Source organism: Oncorhynchus mykiss, chromosome 27 (assembly GCF_013265735.2).
Source record: "Oncorhynchus mykiss isolate Arlee chromosome 27, USDA_OmykA_1.1, whole genome shotgun sequence".
In the NCBI taxonomy this organism is placed as follows: domain Eukaryota; kingdom Metazoa; phylum Chordata; class Actinopteri; order Salmoniformes; family Salmonidae; genus Oncorhynchus; species Oncorhynchus mykiss.
The window spans coordinates 21,625,074-21,632,659 of record NC_048591.1 but is presented as its reverse complement, the minus strand read 5'-3'; positions in this window follow the sequence as shown (position 1 = coordinate 21,632,659).

Sequence of the window (7,586 nt, the reverse complement as noted above, 5' to 3'; positions counted from 1 at the left end):
AACAAAAATTCTGCCCAAAAGACATCAACAAGGACCAAGAGATACAGACCAATAAATACCACTATTTATTTTATATTAACAGGTCTTTTAACTGAATGGCTAATACTTATTGGGTATTTATGCTTTGTTTGCATCTCAGGGATGGGGGTGGAGTTGAGTGAATCATTATGCGTGTGACAACAGAGAGAAACTTAATGAGTTACAATGCGGCATAGATGTAATTAACCTTATCCTCTTCCTCTGTACTCAATGTGAATAGAAATTAGATAGGTGATTAAGAGCATACAATGGTTGTGGATAGTATTTTTATGACAACAAACTTAGCTTATGACCCAAGCAATCAACCTCAAACCCAAAGTCAATTTCAGACTATTCAACTAGATGTGTGTTGATCATTAGGAAGGATGTAGCATCAAACATAAACGTGGCTGACAATCTCCCTCGTCAGAGCAGCAAAGATGGCCTATTGCAACAGAAGATGCAGCCTGTGGTATTGGCAGGGGAAAGCTTAATTTACCTGGCCATCTGTAACACTGTGACAGCAGATGGTAATGCAAATGGGGAAAATATACTGTATCTTATGGATGGAATACATCCTTATTATATTTTTACCTTTATTTAACTAGGCAAGTCAGTTAAGAACAAATTCTTATTTACAATGATGGCCTACCCCCCCCCCAGCCGGTTGAGATACAGCCCGGGATCAAACCCGGGTCTGTAGAGACGCCTCTAGCACTGCGATGCAGTGCCTTAAACAGCTGTGCCACACTATGTATTCTCATAAAAACTTTATGGAAAGGTGCTGTTGTCTGAAGTTCGTTTATGGAGGAGAATTACAAACCAAAACCAGTAGACACACTCAAAAACTACAAAGACACCTATCAGGTAGAGAGAACTGATGACAGTGACAGGGAGATGTAGTATCTATCTGCACTCCCACTCTCTCAGCACAGGAGGGGGCAACAGGGCTGTAAATACTTGGAGGGATGAAAGCTGTCTAAAATCTCAATAGCTATCAAAATGTTCCAAAAGGGTTCTTTGGCTGTCCCCATAGGGGAACCTTTTTTGGTTGCAGGTAGAACCAGTTTGGGTTCCATTTAAAAGTGTTCTACATGGAACCCAAAATAGATTCTTCAAAGGGTTCTGCTATGGGGACAGCCAAAGAACTCTAGAAAGCACCTTTTTTTCTAAGAATGCACTGTGTCAGTCACTGGACTGTCCCAGGCTCTAGCCTGACTGAAACAATCAGGCCACATCAGACATCATGTGCCATGTCACTTGAATTCTTGTCATCTTGTTGCTTCCCCTCTGATGCCCGTCTGTTATCGTGTTGTTCACATTCTCCTGGACTGATGATGGCACTTCATATCCCTGCTCGCCTTGCCTCTCTCGCTCTGCCTCTCTTGTTTGGACAGCTTAGAAACACAGGGACATGTGAAGAGGAGACACAGTGGGAAAATTGGATACAGAGCAGGGATTGAACCCTCTGGTCTCAGTGGTTGTTATATAAATGATGTGCTAAGAGCTGGCAGTGTTACCACTTGACCACAGGCACTGCAGAGGGAAGCTTTTTCTGTGAGCTATAACATATTATTGTCCCTTGGCTTCCTCCTCTAGGTCTCCAGCCTTTAGGATGAAAATGAACCCCCTGATAAAAGCCCTTACCCCGCTTCTCTTCCTGGGCTGTTTGTATCAGCTAGCAGCAGGTCAATAAAAATAACCCTCCTTTATTCCAAAAATACTCTACTGATATCTACCTCTCTGCCATGAAAACTATCCCCTTTCATCACTAAGATAATGTTTATCCAGCACAGTGAGTACCAGTGCTTGGTGTATAATTAATTGACCCTATTATAGATGGGTATGTGTCATGTCTGAGGTGTGTGTATATAGAGTGTGAAACAGGAAACATTTCAATAAACTAGACCAGAAGAATAAAAGACGTGGATGAAAGCCAAAACGAGTCACCCAACCTAATTTCACACGCGGTGTCAAAGCCAGTCAGATGACATAAATTACATATATACAGAAATAGCTACTGTAAGTACATTACAAAGATGTATTGTAATCATGGCTGGTGTTTTTATAATGGTAGCATAACTAATCCTATTGTTCTCGTCTTGGATGTGCTGTAGGGGCCCGATTCCAACTTAGAAAATGTTGTTGGTATTCAGACTTACCTTATGGAGGTGCATAGTGGCATAGCCATGGGAAGATGTTTGGGGGTGGGGGTGCTGCCATTTCTTCTAAGACGGGATGCAGGATTGTGTTAGCTTTTTCAGCTACATCGGTCTGCTAATACAGGACTAGTAAAGGCCCAGTGCCTTTAAATATACAGTGGGGAGAACAAGTATTTGATACACTGCCGATTTTGCAGGTTTCCTTACTTACAAAGCATGTAGAGGTCTGTCATTTTTATCATAGGTACACTTCAACTGTGAGAGACGGAATCTAAAACAAAAATCCAGAAAATCACATTGTATGATTTTTAAGTAATTAATTTGCATTTATTGCATGACATAAGTATTTGATCACCTACCAACAAGTAAGAATTCCGGCTCTCACAGACCTGTCAGTTTTTCTTTAAGAAGCCCTCCTGTTCTCCACTTATTACCTGTATTAACTGCACCTGTTTGAACTCGTTACCTGTATAAAAGACACCTGTCCACACACTCAATCAAACAGACTCCAACCTCTCCACAATGGCCAAGACCAGAGAGCTGTGTAAGGACATCAGGGATAAAATTGTAGACCTGCACATGGCTGGGATGGGCTACAGGACAATAGGCAAGCAGCTTGGTGAGAAGGCAACAACTGTTGGCGCAATTATTAGAAAATGGAAGAAGTTCAAGATGATGGTCAATCACCCTCGGTCTGGGGCTCCATGCAAGATCTCACCTTGTGGGGCATCAATGATCATGAGGAAGGTGAGGGATCAGCCCAGAACTACACGGCAGGACCTGGTCAATGACCTGAAGAGAGCTGGGACCACAGTCTCAAAGAAAACCATTAGCAACACACTACGCCGTCATGGATTAAAATCCTGCAGCGCACGCAAGGTCCCCCTGCTCAAGCCAGCGCATGTCCAGGCCCGTCTGAAGTTTGCCAATGACCATCTGGATGATCCAGAGGAGGAATGGGAGAAGGTCATGTGGTCTGATGAGACAAAAATAGAGCTTTTTGGTCTAAACTCCACTCGCCGTGTTTGGAGGAAGAAGAAGGATGAGTACAACCCCAAGAACACCATCCCAACCGTGAAGCATGGAGGTGGAAACATCATTCTTTGGGGATGCTTTTCTGCAAAGGGGACAGGACGATTGCACCATATTGAGGGGAGGATGGATGGGGCCATGTATCGCGAGATCTTGGCCAACAACCTCCTTCCCTCAGTAAGAGCATTGAAGATGGGTCGTGGCTGGGTCTTCCAGCATGACAATGACCCGAAACTCACAGCCAGGGCAACTAAGGAGTGGCTCCCTAAGAAGCATCTCAAGGTCCTGGAGTGGCCTAGCCAGTCTCCAGACCTGAACCCAATAGAACATCTTTGGAGGGAGCTGAAAGTCCGTATTGCCCAGTGACAGCCCCAAAACCTGAAGGATCTGGAGAAGGTCTGTATGGTGGAGTGGGCCAAAATCCCTGCTGCAGTGTGTGCAAACCTGGTCAAGAACTACAGGAAACGTATGATCTCTGTAATTGCAAACAAAGGTTTCTGTACCAAATATTAAGTTATGCTTTTCTGAAGTATTAAATACTTATGTCATGCAATAAAATGCAAATTAATTACTAAAAAATCATACAATGTGATTTTCTGGATTTTTGTTTTAGATTCCGTCTCTCACAGTTGAAGTGAACCTATGATAAAAAAATTACAGAACTCTACATGCTTTGTAAGTAGTAAAACCTGCAAAATCGTCAGTGTTCTCTCCACTGTATATAATTATTATTTGTATTAATATTTGTGTTTAATTCAGATTTTCCCATGGCCATGGTAATGAGCTTTGCAGGCGTGGTTCCCTTGCAGACGCTGAATACATTTAATTTAACTGCTGAAAACCCTCTGAAAACCCTCCCACTATGAAAGAAAGCCATGTAAATGCATGCATGTTCGTCTCAGTTTCAGCACCAACTGGTGGCCTTACCTCATTCTAAAACTCTCAGCTACCATGATACATGCTCCTTCTCCTAGTCACTCCTATAGGCTACAAGAACTACATCAAAGAGCAAATAGACCAGTATTTTGTCTACAACATAAACACCTTGTTTTGTCTGGGAACAGCACCATGTGTATTTCCCCATTCGTTTTATTACAGTTTATCCTAAACACACTTAAATGTGCATCAGATTAGACAACAGCTGCACAGCAACTGCACCTTGGAAAGATGGTTATTTGCTGGGTTATCCACAACTTAATTTTGGACAAAATGACCTGCTATCTACAACCTAATTTTGGACAAAATTACCTTGAGGGATTCCTGGAATGGAATGATGCAAAATAGAAGCTATAAATGGAAGAAAACAAACACTAAAGTGACAGTTATTAATACATGTATGTGTGTATTACTGATGTTAGTTCCCGATAGTGGTTAATATTTAACATGATACAAATTGTAAAATAAAATAGAAAAAAGCCCTGGTATTAAATGAAAACATTCTAAAGCATATACATCAACTCTGCAGGTCCAGCCCTACAGAAGCCTATAGCTTGGCTCTGCAAATTTCATCTACGCAAATTATGAGGGCACACAATTACAATTCAGAATAACGGCACAGCTATTTCTAGCCTACATCACTGTGGAAAAGGGGCAACAATACATTTCATGTTGATATGATTTTCAGTTTGCTTTCATATGACTGGTTTCCCAATCGTCTCCAGGGTTCAGTGCCGGCCCTCCCATTAGGCAAGATTAGGCCGCCGCCAATGGCGGCACTTGAATTTGGGGAGGCATTTTGACAATTGGCTGCCGGACTTCGGCGCCCCAGATAGGCTACAACACCACCCGCGGCACCCCACCCACCAGCTCATAGCGTTGCTGCAGTTCCTGTCTCGACCCCATTCCCACTTCTCCCGAAAATCACTCCCACTGTCCTTGGTCGCTGTGGTGATTGATGGTGATGTGTGTGTTTGTATGGGATTATCTAATTGTGAGACATTAATAAAAATGAATCTGCCAATTAAATTATTATGTTTATGTTTGTGTGTGTGACGAAGACGATTAGTGATTAAGGCAGTAGCCTAACCTAGCCTGTTAACGGTAGCTAGCTAGCTACTAACGTTACTAGTGGATAACATTTTAGCTAAAAGTAATCTATAGAGATTTGAAACAAAGCGACTAAAAAACAACGAGAAAAGAGGCACAAAGAAATTCGCTGGTGAAATGTATCAGCGTGCAGCAATGTCCATCAACCGGTGTGGAGAATGACAAGTCAACGAAGACAGGCCATTCATTCGCCGAGAACGACAAGCACCCGTTCGCTGATTCCAGCACCAGGCCTAGCAAACACCTCCAAACAATGCCAACGAAGACCCAACTATCTTGGACCCAGACTCAAATCGTCGCTCCCCGTTCCGGATAACAATGGTGGTACTGCTAAATCCGACTCCCAGACAAAACACATAAAATATCCCATTGAGTGACCAAAATATGGGAATGGATCTTTACGGGATATGTTAGTGCAGGCTGGGCCACATCAGGATAAGGAGGGGAATTTCCCAAGAGATGAGGGGCAACGAAAGTTTTCGGTGGCCCGATGGCGAACGGGGAGAAAGAGGAGAGACAAAGGCTTGTCTATTCCAAGCAAAACGATGCAGCCTTCTGTTTTTTCACACGAATGCAAATCTGCGCTGGTCAGGGATGGAACCAGGGACTGGAAGAATCTGTGCCACCTCAGCTCGAATGAGAAGTCGCATGACCACCTAGATGGTTTCCAGAGGTGGAAGAAGCTGGAGACCAGGCTGATGTTCAAGCAAACTCGGATGATTTGATTTCTGGATCATGGACAGCTACCGAGAGAAAACATCGCTGAGTGCAATACAGCACCGCAGCAGAGGAAAGAGGCCACTCTAGGTGGAGACTAAATACATACATACATTGTTGAAAGTGATGTTGGACAATCAAATCTGATTTGAAAAATAAATGAAATTCGTTCAGGCTGGGTCAATGACATAAAGCTTATTTTACACTGCTCCAGTGAAACGAGGCCCGCCATGCATTTTTGAAATCAGTTGTTTCCAAAGATCAAATGATCTTACTCGGTTTTAACAGTTCTACAGAAATATTAAAATGTATGTTAAATATGTTATATAAAAGTGTTATTTTTATTGTAATTGTAACAAAAATGGGCTCGTGCCATGTGTGATAACAGGTGGGCCATTATTAATAAGAAACTCGTTTTCCTACTATATGTATTAGGTTGCATAGTGATAGCAACATGGTAACTCTACGATGCAGGGGTTAAATATAATTGGAGTTTATTTCTTCATCTTCCAATAAATAAGTGGTAAGCCTACCTGTTTGACAGACACAATTATCCTATCCATAGATGTCGATATAGCCAAATACACCAATACTGTCGCATGCACTGATTAAATACCTCTGTGTCTGGGAAGGGCTTGGTGTGTTTGACTAAAACCAGGGCTCTAATTTGAGTGAGGGTATCACGTACCCTGTGTTAAAGAAAAGGGAAAACATGATATGTATTGTTTGCTTTATATTTTGAAATAAATACATAAAACGTATCCAGATTATATCAAGCGCTCTATAACAATGCTTAACTCTGTGATGCCTTATGGTAGAAACAAGCTCTAAAATGCCCGCGAAAGACGTGACCGATGCATATGGGGATGTATTGATTCCTCACTATGCCAATCAGAAGCTAAACTGCAGCCTGTAATATTCGAGGAGATAAAAAAAATGTACTTTGCTATTCTGGCCCTATTAATTGGTATTTTCTCTTCCAGAAAAGAGAAGATGTTTGTTTAAACCCAGGCAGCTTTTAGGGAAGCACTTCTGTTGTTGGGTTATACAACGGACGAGTAGCCAGCAGTTTATTGCAGATTATTGTCTCTTCTAGAGCGACTGAATGTCCAGGACCGGCCCTGCCAGGGATCATAAGGAAAAATTATCTAAAACAATTGCTATGTGTATTTACAGTCCCCTTCTCCAAACGGATTATTCATTTACCTAGCTGTTATCAATAGCTCCTATCAATTTATGAATGGCATTGCATGGAGAATGCTGTTATTTCTATCTGAGGGAAAAATCTTTTCTCTCAACCTTATTCATGGTTTCCTTGTGTGAGAATGTGGTGGAATTATGAGGGAATTCATTCAAGGTCAAGGTCAATACAGCGTATCTGTAGACACCTCCGCCACACATCAATTCATTACTTAGATCTCCACACTAACGAATAGCGAGCGGGTGAATATGATTATATTGGCATGCTTAAATTCAAGGTCAGAGTACGGATAGAGAGAACAGTACATAAAAGGGAATTATGCTCCATTTACACGTGCGGTCAGAATCGGGGCAGGTGATGTGGGGCATGGAGATGTGGACGTGGGGTGGATATACACCAGTCTGGAGGGT